Source organism: Lampetra planeri, chromosome 9 (assembly GCF_965212315.1).
Source record: "Lampetra planeri chromosome 9, kcLamPlan1.2.h2, whole genome shotgun sequence".
NCBI lineage: Eukaryota > Metazoa > Chordata > Hyperoartia > Petromyzontiformes > Petromyzontidae > Lampetra > Lampetra planeri.
In genome coordinates, this window is record NC_136115.1 from 7,656,505 (window position 1) to 7,678,164 (window position 21,660).

At 42.0% G+C, this 21,660-nt stretch overlaps 1 protein-coding gene across 1 annotated transcript in view; it reads right to left on the bottom strand.

The window, feature by feature from the left end:
• LOC144720650 (E3 ubiquitin-protein ligase MARCHF1-like) overlaps positions 1 to 20,934 on the bottom strand; it is a 229,340-nt gene extending 208,406 nt beyond the window's left edge. Inside the window, exons 1-2 of the mRNA XM_078597567.1 lie at positions 20,790 to 20,934; positions 15,427 to 15,517 (exon numbers count right to left, since the gene is read on the bottom strand). The gene's annotated coding sequence lies outside the window, so the exon portion shown is untranslated. The remainder of the gene's footprint in view (positions 1 to 15,426; positions 15,518 to 20,789) is intronic.
• Between the last annotated feature and the right edge of the window lie 726 nt (positions 20,935 to 21,660).

Consider the following 21,660-nt stretch of genomic DNA (forward strand, 5'->3'; position numbering starts at 1 on the left):
GGGACAAAGACCACTTGTGACATCACTCTAGGGAAATGTCCAATCCTTTAATATAGGGGTTCTTACACTCCCCAACCCGAATCTCCTATCCCTTTGTTCATTCAACTCTCTGTGTCCCTAAAGCTCTCTCTCTCTCCCTCTGTTAGGTACATCCCAAATCTGCAAAGAGCATAAAGATCCTAAAAGCACAGACAAGTGTGATCAAATCCATCAAGGCTATAACCAATGTAGGCAGTGAACAGAGGCCAACCAAACAGATGAATGGATGAACCAAGCACAGCGCTGAGCCATGTCCGATCAATACAGCATGCTGTGTGAGCAGAACGGAATTACAACTCCCATGCCACAATATTGGGCCAACCCTCTCAATGTGTTTTATGTAGTCACAGGCCACTGACATGCAATTATAGCAAAGCTTTGCAAAATGATGTAATATTAGTGTCATGAATTCAATAAAGCCCCTTCCATTCAATAACACCACGTAAAACTAAAATATATCTCAGCCGATCAGCCGAAAGGCCTGAAACGGCGTGTTACTATAGGAATTCGTTTAAGCATGTAAACTCTGGACCAGTTTTTACCTCCTTCTGGGACTCATTGGCATAGTCAAGGTGTGCTATTCAAAAACTGCTAGTTTATCACATGTTACAGGGAAGTGCCCGTTTTCTACACCCTGAACTGTCGGCTAAAAATAGATATACAAAGCCTCCCCTTCCACTTTAGTCGAGAATTTCCGAGTAATGTATGAAATAATCAGCTTCCATTCTGTATCTCAACATAAAAATAAAATGTCGTGATTGCATCGACCTCTTGGCCTTCCAGTTTAATGTTAACGAGCAGAGCTTGTTTAAAAAAAATACAAATTCTGGACTGGTTCGCGCATATACTCTTTGTGTAGGTTTGTGCAGTAATCTGGTTTTTTGTATGAGCAGTTCATTTTGAGAGTGATTAGGCATTCCTGTATAGCCCGAAAAATTACCTGCACGTATTATTAATTTAGAAAAATGAAGATAGTACTATATAGTGGAAATGTTGACACTCAAATTTCTTCATCATGAATCTCATTTTACTTTATACTACATATTATTTATAATCTTGAGTTTGTGCCATTTATTCCAATGTTTTAAATGCTTCATATTGATTTGCTCATGTGCCATACTTGCATTTAACAGTTGACACTTTTTTTACATTTTGAAAAGTGTTATATAAATAACTGAACAAAATGACCAAAATAAATGTTGATATATTGTACAAATAAATAACATCCACAAAACATTTAAGACAAAGGCTGAGATTCCTAAACTTCAGTAAGCAACATCCCTCCACAGTTCCTGTTTCCACGTTTACCCATCTTCAAATATAAGCAGCGTGTGATGATAAATGGCGTTATAAAACACGCCCCACAATCGTGAATGTTGTGACTCTGCACAATGGAAAAAAAAATCCCCATAGCAGCGAAAAACTCACCACCATAATTGGATATGCCATAACCCCGACCACTCTTGCCCATTCCCCAATGGTGGGATGAAAAATGGCAGAATGGGTGCATTTTGTGTATAATCATATACATTTGAATTGCAATGTTTTCTTCATGACGGCCAAAAATTGGCTAAATAAGGGCCAAAATACCTAAATAAATCGAGTCCAGATTTTTACTGCTGGTCTCTATAGCAAAACAAAAACACATGTTCCAGAAATCAAACCACTTGTAAGATGAATAGGTGAAAGAACCAGATGTCACACTTGAAGAAATAAACACTGCCTTCCTCAATATGAAACAAGGAAAGTTCCTGGACTAGCTGGAATAAATAAGGACGGTTTTTAAACAGAAATGCAATGCACTGTACTTCAAACACGAAATGATGTCCCAGTCATTCATTTATTCGAAAAGTGACACAAACCGGAATTGAAGAATTACAAATCATTAGCCTCCTAGCTTGTGCAAATACATTTCCACAAAGATGATTTGAATAAATAATACTTTAATGGACAAGTGAGGCCAATATGAGAAACAGGATTTAGGGAATGTTTTTTGTCAACCATTCACCACGTGCACATGATGAATACTTTTCTGGAAAAGAATGCAAATTTTAACGTGAAATAAGACAAGCAGAACAATTGCAGATGTATTTAACACACCACATTAACTGTATTAAGGGAAATAAATGCGCTTGGGCAGGACAACATCACGAGGAGGGGCTGATAGCTGAGAGTCGAGACTCACAATGAAGTGGCAGCTAAAGGAGGGCACTTGCCTGAAAGGGTGAACCCCATGGAGACGGAGTGATGAGATCATCTCACGTGCAGCAGCGAGATGGATTGTTGCATCACAAGGACATATGAAGAGTGACAATGACTTGTAGGAGCCTTCATCCAGCAGTGGATAGAACATACCTACTTAAGTATTTTACCAGCCAATAAGACATCTGAGTACAGTAAATTATGTTGCCTATCGATTTATGTATAAAAAAAACTAAACAAATATATCATTGTTCACTGCCTGGAAAGCCTTCCGTTGAAAGCATTATCCGTACATTAGTGTGGCAGAAGGCAAGGATTTATGTATTCCCAGACACTTGTGTAATTCGATGGCAAGATAAGGTGAAATGTGTCGATGGTGACATATGGGGACTACAGCAGGAGGCGTGCTGCTCCTGACAACACGTGATTGTGAAATCTGGCCACTGGGGAACGAGGGCCGACATTTTTTGACACTGCAGCACAGAGAAATGCTTGTGGAGGCCTGGCAAACTGACGTCCTTGCGGATTACAACGTGACTTCTCAAGGTGCTGTAGGACCTTGACCGGGAATAAAAGGACACGGACTGCAAGGCTGCTTAAAAAGGCAAGCCATAAATCCACGCGAGTTGTACTTTATCTGCGCATCCAAAGACATGGAGGTCACGTGGGCTAGGACCTGTACCACCCACCTGCCGAGGAGAATCTCAGGAGAATGCTAATAGGATCGTCCACAACCCTGCCAAGATAACCAACGTCCATTGGGCAAACCTCCAGGCGCTCGAATTGGTGTGAGGTGATCACTCAAGCATTTGGTCTATTTTCCTTGGATATCTCAAGCGATCTTAAACAATAAGTGCAATCTCGTCGTCTTAACCCTCAAAACCACAGCAAGCACTGTACAAGTGGCATTATAAGAAACGACAGTACATTGAAAAAAAACTATAAACTCCGAACACTCTCTCTCCTCTGTCAGTACGGAAACAAATAGATTGACATGCATTGTAAATTTCACGTACAAAGGGGTAAGGATTACTTTTTGTTTTTAAAAAAAACGTCTTTTTTGCTTTATGCTTCCTACTTCCTTTTTTTAATTTGTTTAACCTTTATAGCTCTAAATATTGTAACGGTGACTTGCAAAGGCCGTCATATAACAGTGGATTGACCGTGGCTGATGATGATAACATTTAACACGTAGGATTTCGCGAGCAATATTATTCATAATTGTAAATGTTGTGGATTTACTCTCCAATGCACCGGTGGGCTGAAGTAGTAACTATTTGGCGTTTTGTTTACGTAAATAATCCCTTACTAATTGGCTGTGTCGGGTGGTGGAGGGTTACGACACATTTATACTTCCGCGATCTAATCCAAAAACCTTTACCATGGATGATTGCATTTTACGTGATCACAAATCATTCACAACAAATACTTCTGGTTTGTACGTGCTCAACTGCCCATTACATAAATCCATGGACATCCCAAAATACAGATTCTTTATTCCATCCTCAAACTGAGTCGACCCTCCTTGTAACCTATACAAAAAGGGGATAATATTTCAGTCAGAAAAAAATTAAGTGCACGTGAGGCACTTTGAGGTGGCTGGGTGGTATCAAGTTACATTCGTATTTGAGCTCAGTGTTACTTGGACTGTGATTACGCAATGGCAATACAACAAATTGTTGTCTTAATAATATTACAGCAATGTTAGCCTGGTGGCTCAGGTTCAATGAGCCAGTATCACTGAAATCTCGTTAAAATACAACCCGTGTATTGAGTTTGTGATCTCACAAATGGCGACACAAAACACCAACATTTTATATTTCATATTTCACATATGTCAAATCTCCAGCCATATATGTATATATTTTCTTCTAAATTTATATTTAAATGTCACGAGAGGAGAACTTCTATGAAGCGGAGCAAGTGGGACTGTGTAGCGCTCCGTGGTGTGAAATCTCATAATTAGATTCGTGATTTCACCTTCCATGGGGCATTCTCTAATACGGGGTGATGCACTGCTTGCAATAGCTTTGGAGATTTGAATGGAGATTTATTTTACTCGTGGAATGATGCTGATATAGCACAATTTACATACAATTTGGAAAACAAATATTTGTTTGATTTTGCAGCCTTTTCAACAGGGAAAATGCATTTCTAGTATTCCTCCATACTCCTCCAGACCCATGTGTTCCTGCAGGGCCGGAGTGTAGGGGTGTCAGGGGAAGGATTCCCACCAATAGGAGGGTTAGTGGGACGCTGACAGGAGAAGGGAGAGGGGTAAGCGAGGAGATATAAGGAGAGAACGAGATTGGGACGGCTGGGGATAGGTGTGGATGGGAAAAAGGATTAAAAGACGAACCCCCTACAGCCTTGTGTCGGCTCTCCTTTACAGGAGTAAGGCTCTTGTAAGCCCTAGGCAACTTGTTGTGCAGGCATTCAATGATAACTTTCGACAGTTGGTACAGCTGCCCCTTGTTACTACCACCGCTGCTGTCAGTCGCTTGTTTACTGCATACTCGTCCACAGGACAACGGCACTTCTGTTCCCTTGTACTACTCTCCTGCGAATGAGATTGTGCAAAAAATAACCATTTGAAGATGTGATTGCTAATTTTGAAATGAAAAATCTCGCAAAGTTAATCTCCGGTGTTAATTTCTCTCACCTTGTGGAAAAAAAAATGACTGACATTGACACTGTGCTTATCCTTGCTATAAAGAAATAAATTTATTCAAGAAGAAATCTTGGTTCCTTTATTTATCATCCAAACAAAAAAAGAACATGATAATTTGTTTTCACAAGGCCATTTAGGTAATTGGTTTTTTACACTTTTATCTGGCAACAAAACTAACACCTTTTTTACGAGGAGTCATGTTTGCATAGACCACAATACCTGCAGTCATAATGCAAACAAAAAACATAACTCTGATAATGTATGCACTGTCCTTGAAGTCGATTGGTCCACACCCGAGACCGCTTTCCTTAGAGCCTAGTCTCACATGGGTTGGACCAGATGACGCAAAAAAAGGTGTCAGTTTTGTTGCCAGATAAAAGGGTAAAAAAACAATTATCATATATTTTTTACTGGCAAATGAGGTACCAATGGTGTAAAGGCCATTTAGTTTTCGCAGGGCTTAGGCACAGTGCCTACTGTGGCCTGTTGGATAGTACGGCCGTGTTCCTGGCCACTCGTCCAGGGCCAGCCAAAATTCACTTCTCACCGCAAAATGACTCCATGCGCAGGAGATCAACGAAAAGTCAACGATAGCAAGTCATAGCAAAAAAGTCGGTGACAATGTTTGTGGATTTGCAACACCAGGATAGTGGACCCCCCCATACGGCGGCAGCAACAAGAGGGGTATTGACACTCACTAGCCAAGGAGTTTATTGATCAGATATTATGGGGAGCCCTGATGAGGTGTTTTACCTGCATTAGTATTGGCTTATTGATGTGGCTGAGAAGAATAAAATAGAACATTGTTCCTGGACTCTGGCTCGTTATGGAAACACGAAGACACTTTTTTTACAAAAGCAAATTGGTCTAAGAGTACATGAAATGCACACTGACCCTTGCACTTGCTCTCTCCATGCACAGCTGTTCATTTCCCAATGGACCAGTTGTTCTGTCCCCATACTTACCACACAACAGGCAGGACACATATTTTTAATGAAGGATCATTAATACTTAACCATTTTTAGTTTCTGCATTTTTGTAATTAACATATCTGCAGTAAAAAAAGAGATGATCCAACATGACAATCTAGCTTTTGTCCAATATGAATATGAGCCAAGAGTGTCTGTGTCCCATGCGTGACGTCACTCCACGTCGGCCAGCCCCCCTCATTAATAATCATAAACAGGTGACATCCTCCACATGGACCACCCCCCCCCTCATTAATAATCATGAGCGGGTGACGTCACTCTACATGTAGCACCCACCTCATTAACAATCATGAGCAGGTGACGTCTTTCAAATGGACACCCCCCCTACCATTAATAATAATTAGAGGCTGACGTCACTCCACATGGGGGGGGCGAGGCGCCTCCTCCCCCCTCCTCGGCGTCAACTCACAACCCTCACTACAAAGGCAGAACCCTCACGTCACGTGATCTCCGTAACGCTGTTGAGACATCAAAGTAAAAAGGACGTCGTGATGAACAAGGGATTATAACCTTAAAATGAAATAGGTCTGTGGCACCGCGCCCTTACAAATTGCACACGAATTGATGCAATGAATATCACGTCACGGTCTGCTTTTCGCTTGCAAGTTTCAGATTTACTGAAATACACCCGTCCTTGGACGAGCAAAAGGCTGGTGCTATACATTTTGCTACTTTCCTCATGCAATATACGTGTAATGTTGCATTTTTGTAAAGATGTTATATAATTTTTTTTAATATATTTTTTTATATTTAGGCTTCAGTTTGTGAAAGCTTGGATAACTGAATCGATTTCCACTGAGTGAAATGTCTCTTCGTGGTCTAAAAAGGCCAGGCATAATGCTATTTGATACCAAATAGTATTTCTAGCATCTGATTGATGGCAGGTATGTATGTGCTCAAGGGTAGAGAAATGTTTCCTAATCCTGCCTCACCCTCCTGTGGCTGGCTGGCTTTTAAATATTCTGCTATTCGTCTTCCATTGATTTTCATGAACATTTGTGCTTGTACACGTGACAACAAGCTAACGGGTCTGTAATTCTTCAAATCAATTGCATCACCCTTTGTGAATAGTCGAATTATTATTCAGTGATTGAGGTATTTAATTTTTTGTGTAATCCGTTAGCGAATAGGCCTGCTAATTTTATTCCAACAACTGGTCCCGCTTCTTTGATGTTTACGGCTATATCATTTGGTCTAAGAGCTCCCCCCATTTTCATACTATTAAATATGACATATGAAACTTGAAAACGCATTTCCAATTATTTTTACAGTGACATGAGAATGTTTTAAAGCATTTTTTAATATCGATGGAAAAAATATTAGCCATCTCAGATTTACTGATGACATCATCATTATGATAATCAATGGAAATTAATTTCAGTAATTATTGAATAACTTAATGAAGAAGGCTGCAAAGTTGGTCTCAAGATAAATATATACACAAACAAACGTAATGTGAAGTAGCTTTGATAAATATTGGAGGGACACAACTGGAAAACACAACAGTGTATGTGTGGTGTCAACGATTCAGAGACAGAGTTTCTAGGAGGTACTTTCTTTATTAACAACTTTCACGGTCTCGTCCACACACTCTCCACAGTAGCTCAGCCTAGCCTGTACACAACACTAGCCGTCTAACACTGACGGCGCTGACTGAGATAGCCAACTACTATCCTTCATAGAGCAATATCTAGCGGAGACGTTTGTGACGACAGCGACGAGACGACAGCAACAATGAGACGAGTCCATTCCCAGAACCGGCAGCCTCGAGCTCCCGCTCACGGCTCCTTTTATGCTTCCAGCACGGCCTGGCTCCGCACTGACCGCACCTCCCTTCTCGAACCCGCTAGCAGGTTCCAGGGGCCTCCAGATGGGGTCCTCCGTGACCCTTGCCCTAGTTCCTCCGCTCTGCCAACACACCCCGTGCTCACGCTCACCGGCGTGTGTACTGTCTGTCCACGACAGCTGCCGCTGCTGTCCACCAGCCAGCGCTATTACACTACATATCTATACCGAGAGTGGTTATTGAAGGTGGACCAGGATTACAATTATGAAATAAAGTCAGATGGGGAAAACATTTTTACATTTAAAGTAAACGCAAAATATCAATGCACCTCAAGATGATGCTCGATGCATTTCTGCAGTACGAGAGCAAGGGAGATGTGCCAGCTTGGGGAAACGTTCATCCAGATGTAAGAACAGATCACGGCTAGTTATGATGATAAATCTGTCCCAGCGTATATTTGGCCATGTGGGCAAGATACATTTTTTTAAATCAAAGTTTCACATTGGGAAAAAGGTTGTTATGTTGGATTTATCTATATGGAACTGTATTGACAAATCCTTCCAAGCATTGCAGGGATAACATATTTCATACACTGTTGCACCTACATGGCTCAATAATGACAAATACTGAGTGAACATTTCTTAGAGATTTGTTGCGAGTTGTGAGAATTTAGACCGAACAAACATTGCAGCCTACAATGGTTCACCCTTGGAAACATCGTTTCAGCCCTCCAAGACCTCAAGCAAACATGTGGAATGTTTCTCTGAAGGACAGTGCAGTAATTTCATTGTATTTTTGTCAGTGTGTCCTAGGGGAATAAGATGGGAGCTTGAGCGGGAAACCTTGAACTTGAAAGCAAATTCACAGCACCGATCTCAAAGCTGAGCCAATTAAATGAAAACCATGCAATATCAATCAATCACTGTCAGGTTTTAAATCATTCGCACTGGCATGTTGTGTCTGGAATTGGCAATTAATATTAGCGTGTGCTGCGTGCCATGCTCATGGTCTATTTTAAGTACAACATGTAAAATGTGCTTTACATGGATTCACGTCAGATTCTGACATGCACTGCAAAATGTAACGGTTTTAAAATGCACAGTATGGGATTGACTGTAAAGGTATGAACACAAGAAGATCAAAACTGAGCACTGAAATCCAGGTTTAATACGACGAACAGAAGGTTGAGCAATGTATCTCAGTTGAATATATTACGAGGCTGAATCAAGTCTGGATATGTGACGCTCTGTAATGCAGCTATCTGCTCAGGGCATTTCTAACTCAACTCAACGAAAGGAATCTGAGCCAAAGATACTCCAGGTTACTGCAAACGTCAGTGCCCTTTTGAAAAAAGAATCGCATTCTAAACTCACCATATGCACTTTTTCCTTGTCCAATTTGTAAATGTTGCCTCCAGTCATTTAATACGGGAGCATTCCGTGCACAGAATCCCTAATTGCAGGACACTATGTGATATTGATTAGCTAAATCTGCTCAGTGATGAAGTACAAGACGCGTGGGTAGTTAGAGAAGGGCTGAGATTTAATGTGGCCACAAATTGAAATTCAGTTTCTGAGCAATTACGATCTGGTAAGTACCTGCATTTCACATTCACTAAAACCGCATGTTAAAAATATTGATTGAAGTTACCTGAGGTCCATGGAGACAACACATATATATGCAACATGTTTACGTTTATAATATTGTTTTCACATCAATCTCTGCACGACCAATGTAACAGAAACAATAACATGTTCTCCTATGCTGCTCTACTCCATAACAGTTTTGTATATGCCACTGCAATATCACAGTCCTGAAGGTATTGATGCTCTGTAGCTTGAATGTGTGAGATCATTTTGGTCCAAGATTGCATGTAATACACATCAACACATATACTCTCCCATATATAATACATATTGTTAAAATGAAGAAAAACTCTGGAATTAAACCAAAAAACAATTGGATAAGTTGGCAAATAGGCAAACAAATACATACACTCCTTCAGAAGGGCTTAATAACAGTGTGTTCACAATAACACTATTGACTGCACATGGCATATTGAATTAACAAAATCCATTGCAGGTCAATTCACTGGGTCACCAACTATATCATAAATCAAATGTAGGACGGGCTCTTATAATAAAGCCAGCATCCAAAGAGTATAACAGCCTTATTCCATCCCTCTATTATTACCTTTGAAGCGATGTTCAAATTCAGAGCCATCTATCTTGCTCCTTCATCTATTAAAAATTCATACACTACGTGACACACTGCACAGTAGCATGGTGCAAGGTTTAATTGAAGAGCACTATTTTTTAATTACCTTCACTCAATGCTAATACTAATAGCAAGTTACAATGGGACTTGTCATTACACAAGGCCCATCATAAGCTTCCTGAATATCCACACCCTGAAATTTGAAGATACGTTTGGGCCTCTGAATATCGAGGCACCAAGCTATGTTTTTGTAAGATTCGTGAGTGGAGCACATACTTTAGGAATAAAGTCAGTATGTGCAAGGGAACTCTGAAAGTGAAAATAAGCATTTGTATACGTTTCGACGTTACCTTCTTTTCAGACGTTACCTTTATTCAGACGTTACCTTGATTCAGACGTTACCTTGATGAACAGACGTTACCTTTATTCAGACGTTACCTTGATGAAAATTTGAGCAGGTTTTTTTTTCTTCTGCATTAAACCGAGCAGAATTGTTTGCTCATTAATTTCCTATGTTCCTGATTTAGTGATGCAATAGCTGAGTTATCCATATAGTAATACATTTACAGCCATGTTAACTGGCAGTGCATCAGTTGTTTCGTTCATTATGTATATCACAAGTTAAATATAAAAGTGCATTTGTTTGCAAGTCACAACCAATTGTGATGTGCTTCGGCATGCCTATGAGATGTGCAAAACAGCTGTTTACAATTTAATCATTTTGATCTGAACTCATATGACTTGTATGGATTTTTTTTCTAGGAGAATTGAGTTGTCAAAGATAAAATGCAAAGGCTTGGGTTGTAGATGCATGGCTATTAAAGTGATACTGAGTGTAAAATGGACATCCAGTAAAAAATGTATCACATCCAAGTATATATTTAATTCAGATGATAGCATACATCCTGTCATTGTTCAACCTCACACACTCATCTTGAAACATCACACTGTTTTTTTTGCATTTTTACCGAAGTGATAATGGTTTCTTTCGCAGTTACAGTATTGTGGCCACACACATTCATATGCTGAACCCCAATTAAAAAAGTTAATCATCTCGTTACATATACATAAATATATTGCAATTCTGACGAAGCTGAACAGAAGTTCACCCCAAATGTTCACACCACCTAAGTGTTTCCTAGATGTTTTCATTTCTGGAAAACATAATGTGTTGTGTCTGTTACTGTAGTACACCCATAAGCACAGCTCTCAATCGTTTTAGCAAGAGCACCCACCCTGTTGTAACATTGTAACAGCGTGTGATGGTGAGGAGCCATTTTCAAAGTAACATTATTCAGATGAATAACGAAAATGCATGCACATCTTAAGAGGGAACGATGTGTTGTTTTTCTCGACCAACAGACCTCATCGTCATCACCCTATCTAGCCACCCGTCCTAAGTCTGCTGTCATTTCAAAACTGGTTTCTGTGCTCTTAATCACGTGCTCCTCTTAATGTCCCTCAGCGTACATTAGTAGTACACCTGTCCATGCTTTGTGCACGCTTGGATCTTATTCTCTACTCTTTATTGACTTCCACGCTTCTGATCCATATGTCGTATAGCAGAAAATATAACCTGATAAAAAAAGATTTTTGAAACAACCTAAAGAGGACAGATACAGTCGAGCAAGAGACATGGTAATGACGGACATTTGCCCAATTAAAAAAACACAGTTTTTAATCTCAGGGTAACGCAGCAAGCACAAGAGCTGGCAATCGTGCTACTCGATTGCAAGCAAAGGAATGGGTGGCAATGAGGACAGTGTCACTCACCCCATGACAATCACAAACACATGCAGTTATATTTGACGATATAATCCAGAGATCATGCAAATGCATCCAAACCTACCGTTTCAAAATGTCATTGCTAGGACCCACATTTGTCACCTGGGGCCATGTAATGCAAATCATTTTGGAAAATTGCAACCTGCGCTTCATGCAGTAATGCATTATTGTCAGAGGGGTTTATTTATTTATTTAAGTTGTATATACGCTGTTTGGAAAAGCACAGAACTCAAATGATCACCGTCCACATTTCAGATTGTTATTATCCTGTATTAACCTAAGTGAGTTCCAACAGGGCAAATAGCAGCATAACTTTATTATAATCCTGCCCCATGATCTGTGACGCATTGGTAGCTCTCAACGGTAATAAATAGATTTAACTTGGTGTATGTTGCACGCATAAGCAGTGTGCTAGGTCAAGCAATTTATGTATTAAATAGCAACACGCACATCCTTTGGACACGACCGTCCATTCCTCCCGGCCAGCAAAAGTTTACTGCTAAACACATTCCTGCGGAGGGAGCTGGTAGGAACGTTGGGTTGCTCGGTCAATGGCCAGGGTCAACGGCGGCGTGCTGTATTCCGCAAATATGGCCGACTGTGAGGGCGGGCACAAGCCGGCGTGAGTAGGTTAAACGTTGAGTTTTATAAGGGCACCACGGGGTGACCAGCTCCTCCCCACCCAGCCCCACCCCTTCCACCACCCACCCTCCCCACCCAGCCCCTCCCCACCCTCCCCTCCCCACCCAGCCCCTCCCCACCCTCCCCATCCAGTCCCTCCCCACCCTCCCCTCTCCACCCAGCCCCACCCCTCCCATTTTTGGACACACGACGGTCCGACACAATAATCCTCTGTGGGCTGGTGGAACCAGGTGGTTCCTACCAGTAAAATAACCCTGTCTCTCTACACCTTTATCTTGCCTTCTCTATACTGTGCATTACAATGTATCCTGACTTCTCGCTTTGTCTTTGTTTCTGTCTATTCATCTGTCCCCTCTCCTACCTCAAGTGCATCTCACCTACTCCCCTCCCCCTATCTCTCTCCTCGTCTTTCTCTCTCTCACTTCTACTCTCATCATTCACACCTCTCTCTTTCCTGTCTCAAACTCTCTCTCTAATGCTCTCTCCCACTACTTGTCACGTTTCCTCGCTGTCCTCTTTCTGTTTTGCTCTCCCCCCCCCTCTCATTTTCCTGCCCATCTCTCCGTCTCTTCCCCCCTCCTCCATTTCCCTCCCCGACCTCCCTCCTCTATCTCCCTTCCTCACCTCCCTCCTTTGTTCTCGTATTTTATGGCAGCATGAGTATGATAGCGAGACTATGACGACATGATAGCATGATAAAGTATTCCGCAAATTTGTGTGGGATATACATGAACCGGCTCAACACTGTGGGGTTGTGGGTAACGTCATCCCGCAGATGGCCGCGGGATGTCACTACCACACACTCGCTCTAGGGAGTGCAGCACCCAGCCAGACAGGAATCCACCCAGGTCATACAGCCAGACATTCGTTTTCTAAGATAGTATGATATTACTCCAGTATATATTGTATACACTGTAATATAGTTTAACACGTCGGCTTTCGCGCGACCAATATCATCCATAATGGAGGTTTTTTGGGTTAGATCGCGTAAATATGTGTCATTAAAGCCCGCCACCACCTGCTACAGCCAACTAGTAAGGGTTGTCACGTAAACAGAACATGCCAATTCGTCACTAGTACAGCACACCTGTGTGTTGGAGAGCCAAGCCAACAACGTTTCGCCAGTAATTACAACTAGCTTCATCAGGCGACAGCCAGATTTGTGGAGAAGTCTAACTGTTTCATTCCTTATACTGTAATTTACTTGTAGGGAAGGAAGGCCTGGATGCAGAGCTCAATGTTATAAATTTTCCAGGAAGCAAAAGTGAGTACAGTATATTCGACAGTAGCTGGAATTGTGTATATTTACAAATACGCTCAAGTACACATGGCTCCAACAAATACTATCTGCTAAAATACCGCATGCTGCCACGGTGTAATGGTTAGCACACTTGACTTGCAATCCAAAGGTCACCTGTCCAATGCTATCTCCTGGCGTGGCAGTTGAAACAATGGCGCAGTTTTCTTAAATCCCTCTGCCTCTGTCCATCCGGCAGTGCAAATTAATTTACCACACTTAGTCGATCGCCAGGTCGTGTGTGGTGTCGCTTAAGTGGGGTTACACGAACCTCTTACAACAGATCTTGCTAGCATGCAAGAGGAGGTCAAATACCCTCTCTAGTGGAGGCCATTTTGCCAGTTGTGCCATCAGCAAGTAATTGCAGGCAGCACCTTAACAACTTGTTTTACCTACAAACACTTTGCATACAAATTAAGTGTAACAGTTTTAACCTTCTTTCTGAGAAAATTATTCAAATTGTGCTTTGAGAAAGTACTAAAGGGATGGAAGTGTTTCTAGTCTCACACAGTTCGATTTAATTTCATGCACAATTCAATTTCCTGTTGACGCAGTAACAATTTTTAAACGCATTGAGATGATTTAGATTACCATGGTCACTGTATATATTTGTTGATTTACTTATATAATTATTTAGTTTTCAATGATTGCTACGATTTGTATGTAGCTGTCGCAAAAATCTATATATATACACACTTTGGAATATCAGTGTGGAGTTATGATGGGAATGTATGTATGTTGTTGAACTTATTTTACACCGTACTTAGCCAACCGTGCTAATCAGAGGTGCAGATGATGGTATCACTAATTTACTGTGTGGCACCCATTCACATTTGGCATGCAAAACACTTATTCCGTTTTTATCTTCTTGGTTTTTTCGGTAAAGTCACGTAGAAGGGAAGTAATAAAATATTAAAAATAAAACATAAAACAATTCTCACGACGTTTCGGCCACAACGCAAGCAGCCGTCTTCAGGTAAAGAATGAGAACCTGTCAAGCTGGGAGCTTATATCTACGCTGAGTTGGGGGGGGGGTGTAAGAGGAGCGCCTCAACCAAGGGATGTGCATATCTTACACCCAACTCAGCGTAGATATAAGCTCCCAGCTTGACAGGTTCTCATTCTTTACCTGAAGACGGCTGCTTGCGTTGTGGCCGAAACGTGAGAATAATTTTATTATGTTTTATTTTTATTATTTTATTACTTCCCTTCTACGTGACTTTACCGAAAGAACCAAGAAGATGAATTCCTGCAGTCACGAAAGCTTTAAATCGAAAATTATTCCGTTTTGTAAATGTAGACCTTCGTACGAGATTTAGGTCAAACACGGCAGATATTTCAGTCACGTGTGTAGCACAAATCGTGAATTGTACTAATTTCATGAAGTCACCTGGCTTTAACAACTGGCAGGAACCTGAGGTTCTGTATTGAAAACCATACTCTCTGCTTCTTTCGGTAAAGTCACGTAGATAGAAAAAATTATGAAAGAACACGACGTTTTGGTGGCAACACAAGCGTCCGTCATCAGGTGAGAAAGAATGATCTGCTGTTGTGGCTTTATTTAGGTACGCTTGTGTTGCGACCGAAACGTCGTGTTCTTTGATGATTTTTTCTATCTCCGTGACTTTACCGAAAGAACCAGAGAGGATGGAGACCTGCAGTCATGAAAGCTTCAAATCAAAATTGAAAACCATTTTTTCCCTTCAGCTTCACTAACATATTACTGCAAAGCCCTACCACGAGCGAGAAAAACTTTTTCGATTTCCGTTACTGCGGCATTGAATAAACAATAGCTTACCCTTGAAAAACGATGTCCAAAAACGTCCTCGGTATCCACTCTGTAGGAGGTGAGTTGCGTTGGTGACACTGTTAGCAGATAATCACTTGCCCTGAAAAAATATTAAATTATGGCATGGGGTTATAATCCAAGCTGCAGAACCGCCTCATCACTGGGTGTTGGAACGACAAGCTGGGCTATGCATCTGTTTGCAGCTGTACACTGTTAAGTTGCGTTCCCCACAAGCATCTGATCTATGCCTCTTGGAGCAAGTAGTTTATTCCCCACCCTGATAGGGGAGTGATTTTATTTAAAAAAAAAAGTATGTACAAGCAAGCGTATCGCCATTATGATTTAGGAATAATTTCGCTTGGCAAACTTCACGTCTGAAAATGTCAATGTGAAGTTTGCCAAGCGAAATTATTTCTAAGTAATGTTTCTAGAAAATGTAAAGCTTTTACCCAATCTCGCACATGTGGGTGGTGTTATAGCTTGTAGATAACGTGAGTTGTTATACTGTGCTTCTTACTTAGTCCAGCATTTCTGAACTCTGGATAGTTTCAGTGATATATTTTAATGTTGAAAATTACATAACATTCAAGAAATGCACACACAATTATGCCATGTTGAAACACATTTTCTGAATGTCTGAGTTTAATGCAAATGCACAAACTTTCCTGAGAAAAAGAGCATTTCTATCAAATTAATTACCGTTTCTTCCTATTATGCATGTGTAGTGAGTTCAAATGAGTCGCAGACGTATTCTTGGAGGCAACACATTTATTTAACACCAACACACGGGGTAACTGCCCCTCATCAAAATAACAACCTATGGTGGTGACCACCAGGTGAATTACACTAATTACAACTTAACTAGCTACAATGGACCGGACCGTAGTTCGGGTCCCGGTCCACGTGTTGGAGACTCGGTAGAACGTAGATGAAGGCTTCTTGAAGATGAACAACAACGTCGGTCCCTCTGGGGGACCCGGCTTATATTCTCTGCGGCGTGGCTGCCTCCGCCCTTGGCCACGACCACCTTCCAGAATCCTCGAGCAGGATCTGGACCCGGACCACGTGACCACCCCGAGCCCCCACTTCGGGGCCCCTTTTTAGACTTAACCGGTCACGTGTCCTCTCGGGTCAACCAGAGTGCCCATGGGCTTTAGTAACCCCGGCACACCCACACCCTATCCTGTAGGGCTGGCACTGCACGCAAAGCGTGGTGCCACCTCGCGCTATCAACCAGCGCTCACCGAGCCCCTCTATGGCCGGTACTACACCCACACCACGTGGTGTCCGCGATGTCGTTACAGCGCATGCCGTGCCTCTCTAGGGCCGGTACTACACCCACATCATCGTGGTGTCCGCGATGTCGTTACAGCGCACGCCGTGCCTCTCTAGGGCTGGTACTACACCCACATCATCGTGGTGTCCGCGATGTCGTTACATGGCACGCCGTGCCTCTCTAGGGCCGGCACAGCACAGTGACATCCCGCGATGTCACTACACATGGAAAAAAATCATGCTATCTTCAACTGTTTCCTGTGACGGTCACGGGTGACGACATGAAACACGAGACAATGTGGACAGGAGGGCTGCATGGTGGACAGCAGAGAGCAGTGCAGCAAAATACACTGTGGTACTATATTGTGCTTCTATGCTCCCTTATCTATGCTCCCCCACTTTCATTAACCCGCATGAATCAGCATGATGCAAAATGTACAAACTTCGGTCTGCTAACATCCATGACCCATGTGGCGTGGAGAGGTCCTCATCCAGCAATGGATTGATAATTAAGTGCACATGTACATGTTCAGTGTCGTCTCATCATCCCGAATCATCATCATTATTCATTATTATCCATCGCCATTGTCACTTTCGTCATTATCATCATCATCGATGATAATAACACAAACTATCAATATGTACAATCATATTACAGTCTGTCACAATATTTCCATAGAGAGCTAAAATTGTAGCTTCAATACGAGCCTCAAAGACGCGGGGAACTGCCGATAACGATGTGGATGTCATGCCCACTATCATCGCACCCACAAATCTCCACGAGTGAGATGAGAGTTTAGTGCTCCTTAGCTCACTGGTGTGTGCATGGAATTGCAGACGAGGTGCACTGCACGGGGTGTATATTAGGAAGGTGTCAGTGCCTGCCCATTGGCTCCTTCCGCTACCTTTTTGCTTTTCTAGAAATAGCAGACATGATGAAGATCCGATCCCGAGTGAACGTGACGACTCTTTGGATTACCTTAGTCCTGTGAATAATAAGTACCACTTTGTGTGGAGAAATCAACCCCTGCCATAGGATTGTGGAATTCCAACTAATGGATCGGTGTTCTAAGGAGGAAAAGAGCACCACCTCGATGTTGATTTTAATGGTAAACAATTTAGATTTTTGACCTGTGAATAAAAAGCCTCTGGATAGGAGGAGTTTCACTGTCTTTACTACATTGTTTAAAAAAACTGTAGTTGGAGGAGGTAAATCAAAGCGTGATTTAGTGTGTGGTATTGGTGTACTGATATGCCAATCTTGCAAACTTTGCCTGCTACTACATAGACGACACAAGCCCTCTTTTTAATGTCAGGAAAGACAGGCTCTTTTCGTACTGCTAGTTGGAATGACGAGGGTAGTTGTGGTGGCAGAATGGGTTGGGACTTTGGACAAACAAGATCATCTGTCACGAGGCACTCCTCATTGCACCATCACTGACAATACATTTAGCCCAAAAATCCAAAAGCAAGTCGGTACAATTGCATCGGTAGCGGTCCTCTCCTCTGCAAACGAGTAGCTCCTGCGGTTGATTAGATAATTTACAATGAACTATTAGATTGCAAATTAGAGCATGTAATGGCCTGCTGATTAAGATGTCTAGGGCATTTAAATGGGAGTGGGAGAGATTCAATATCACACTGCAGATGTACACTGGAGATGTGCAGCTGGATATTGCAAAAAACAAAACTAAACAATTTTTATTTTACCAGTTAAGGTCCACTGAGCTGTATAGCTCTTTTTCAGAAACAACCTGATTGCAAATTATAGCTCAATGAAGTCGCTAATCATGTGGACATTTATAGGAGCCAAATACTGTAAACGCATGTTTTTAAATGCGGAGGGATAAACCGGAGGGCCTAGAAAAAAAATCCACGTGACCACGGGGAAAACATGCAAACTCCAAATATACAGGCATCAGGGCCAGGATCGAACCCATGCCCTCCTGTTTACCAGACAAGGTAGTTAACATCTTGTCACCGTGGCACGCCATTTCTTGCTAAGATTAGTTCAATTGGCTATCAGTAATAGGCAGAATAATGTGTGAAAGCCCTTCAGTGAGCCGTCACTCTGTACAATCAACACCTGCTGATAACATTGTCAAATCTATTAAATTGCAATACATTACAATACGTTTTCATTTAAAGGAGAAAGATGTGTGAATAACATTTTAAAGCACCTTCCTTAAGAGGTGTGGAAGCATGCAAATAAGATGCCATATGCAAATCATGACTTATTAAAATATCATATGCAATGTCAGATATTGTCTTGGTAGTTGTGCAGAATAACAAGCTAAACATACTCTTTGGTTCTTTCGGTAAAGTCACGTAGAAAGAAATTAAATTATAATAGAATACGACGTTTCGATTGCAACACAAGCAGTCGTCATCAGGTACATACTTTACCAGTGCCGTTAAAAACATTGCAAAAATGTGTAGTTTTTTTTGGAAACCTAACGTCTTATTAAAGCCAATGAAGCCATGCGCTTGAGCGAGCAACTCCTCGAGCCTGACATTGATTTAATTGGCGGAGCCAATGCCATTTTTAGACAGCTGCTCTTCCCACCCCAAATCCATTCAATTTATATGCGGCTCACCTCGAAGGTGTGAAATGCACAGCAGGAATGCCGCATTCAGATTGAATCAATCCACAACGACGAGTGCGTGATCTTAGAATAGCGCTCTGTCATCTCCTGCGTGTCTAATGACACCAACGTGCACTTTCCATGGCCACAAACTGAGTCTCGCGTAAAGTTATCAAAAATACGACTCACGTGGCATATTCTGTCGTCACATGCTGTCATTTTTAAGGTGCACGCGCTGAGGGATAACATTGCTTACGGTATAAGGTCAAACCATTTAAGTTTCATTAATATCGATATGGTTTGTAACATCCATGTCGGACATGTAAACTTATTATGATAATGATGTACAGTCCTTTGTCAATCCAATTCTAGATTAAAGCCTTCCCATGCCATGTCGGATAAGGGTGGGGGGTTGTTTGACCATACTTCACCACGATGGTCTGTGCGGGTTCATGAACGGGTTTTGTACGTCACCCACCACTGATTTTAGCCATGGTCGGGAGTCAAACTCAAGTTGCCGGCTTCAGACAAAAAATATGTTAAGAAGCTATGCTTATATGCATACTCTAAAAGCAGATTCGTAGATGCTCTGCTTGTCGAGATGCATTACAATGGTTATGCCGTGGCGAAGGACGCGCCCTGAGCCGCATGATTCCTTGCACACCAAGGTGTCCCCCCAGCCCGACAAAAAAACGTGACCAGCAACAGTGGCCTCAGTCAGTGGAGAGGCAAAGCTCGTTCATATCTGAGGGCACAGAGAGCGAAGTACTTTGGCACGCCTGTCAATGCAAGAGTTCTGTTCTGCGCTGCTAAACCACACGCAGACGAAGAATAGCGCGCGCGCAGTAATAACAGCGCATGAAGGTAACATGCCAACAGATGTGGAATAGCAGAGATAATAAGGCGGGCAGGGGAAAGGGCGGCACAGTGGAGGTGACGAGAGTGAAAGATAGGCAGATACCGAGGGACGTGCAGAGTCCTGTATGGACTCGTGCGGACATATACACAGGCAGGAAGACGGGACACGCAGAAAGATAGGGGACAGGCAAGCAGAGAGGTTGATAGGCAGCAACAGATAGGCCGTGTAAGACACAGACCTGTAGTGTGATCATTCAGACAGACAGTTAAATATAAACAACAAATTATGTTTTTTTTAAGCATACATGCTTAAAGATTAATGTAGTTAAATGCTTGTATTTCTCAATGTAATACAAAAAAAGTTAAATGCAAACACATCTTTCCGCAAAGTCACTGGTCCATACGTGTGTGTGTATGTTTGTGAGCAGAAGGAACTTAAGCATTAGAATTAAATGCACAGATAAATCCGATAACCAAAGTACTTAATTAAAGCTGCGACTTATAATTCTGCGGCGTGATCTGCTACACAAACCAAACTTAATTCTATTTTACTGTGAGTTCCCATGATGGTAAAAGTCTGCTTCACAGCATAATTAGATTGCAAACATTTTTTAAATTAATTTCAAAATCCAATACAGTCTGTTGCGTACTTACGTTAGCGGTCGTTAACATAAATTCTGGAGTGAGCTGTAGCAAAGAAGGAGCGAGAGAGAGAAAAAACATTTAACAAATAACCTTGAACGTATTCTGTGCGTGTAGTCAGCACTCAAATGCATTGCCCTTCTGGGCTGCCTCTGCCGAGACGGCAAGAAAAGAGAGAGAGAAAGCCAGCACGGGCGAGAGGATGAGAGGGAGGAGGGCCACGTGCGTGTATAGGCAAGCCGAAGCATGTCTGACCCCCCATCTGGCCAATGGGTACAGGAACATTTTATAGGAGCTAGCTGCCGGGGGATGTGAGGTTTGGTCAATTCGTAGCTATTACGAATGCGCTCGGAGGCAAGAAGGATTGTAAAAAAAAACACCACACACACGCAACAGACCGTGGCCGTAAGCCACGGCTGTCTGCAGCACAGTTTTTGCGGTTGCGTTACAGAGCGCGCAGCAATCTCTCGTTTCGCGGATGTCTCTCTCAGTTCGCTGAGCCCAGCGCTCCGGAATATGTGAACGCTTGCTGCACCCCCCGAGCCATGGCGACACAATGGGATCATCCACTCTGGCACAAGATTTCGTTATTTCTGTGAACGGCACTTCCTGTCACAGAGCTACAAATTGCAGAGGATGGAAAATGTTAACTACACAAGAAATTGCGTGTGGCATGAAATAAACAACATATTTTGGCTTCCAAGGTTACTATTAAGGGCTGCCTATTAAATTGTATACATTTTCCATCATTATCAACAAAATGTCTTACATGGAAAATAATACCCAAGCGAAATGTTATGCCAATTAAAATGTGTAATTTTTATGTGTTAAAAACAGCTAAACCCATTGTGTTGTAAAAGCTTGCCTTTGTGATTGTTTTCCT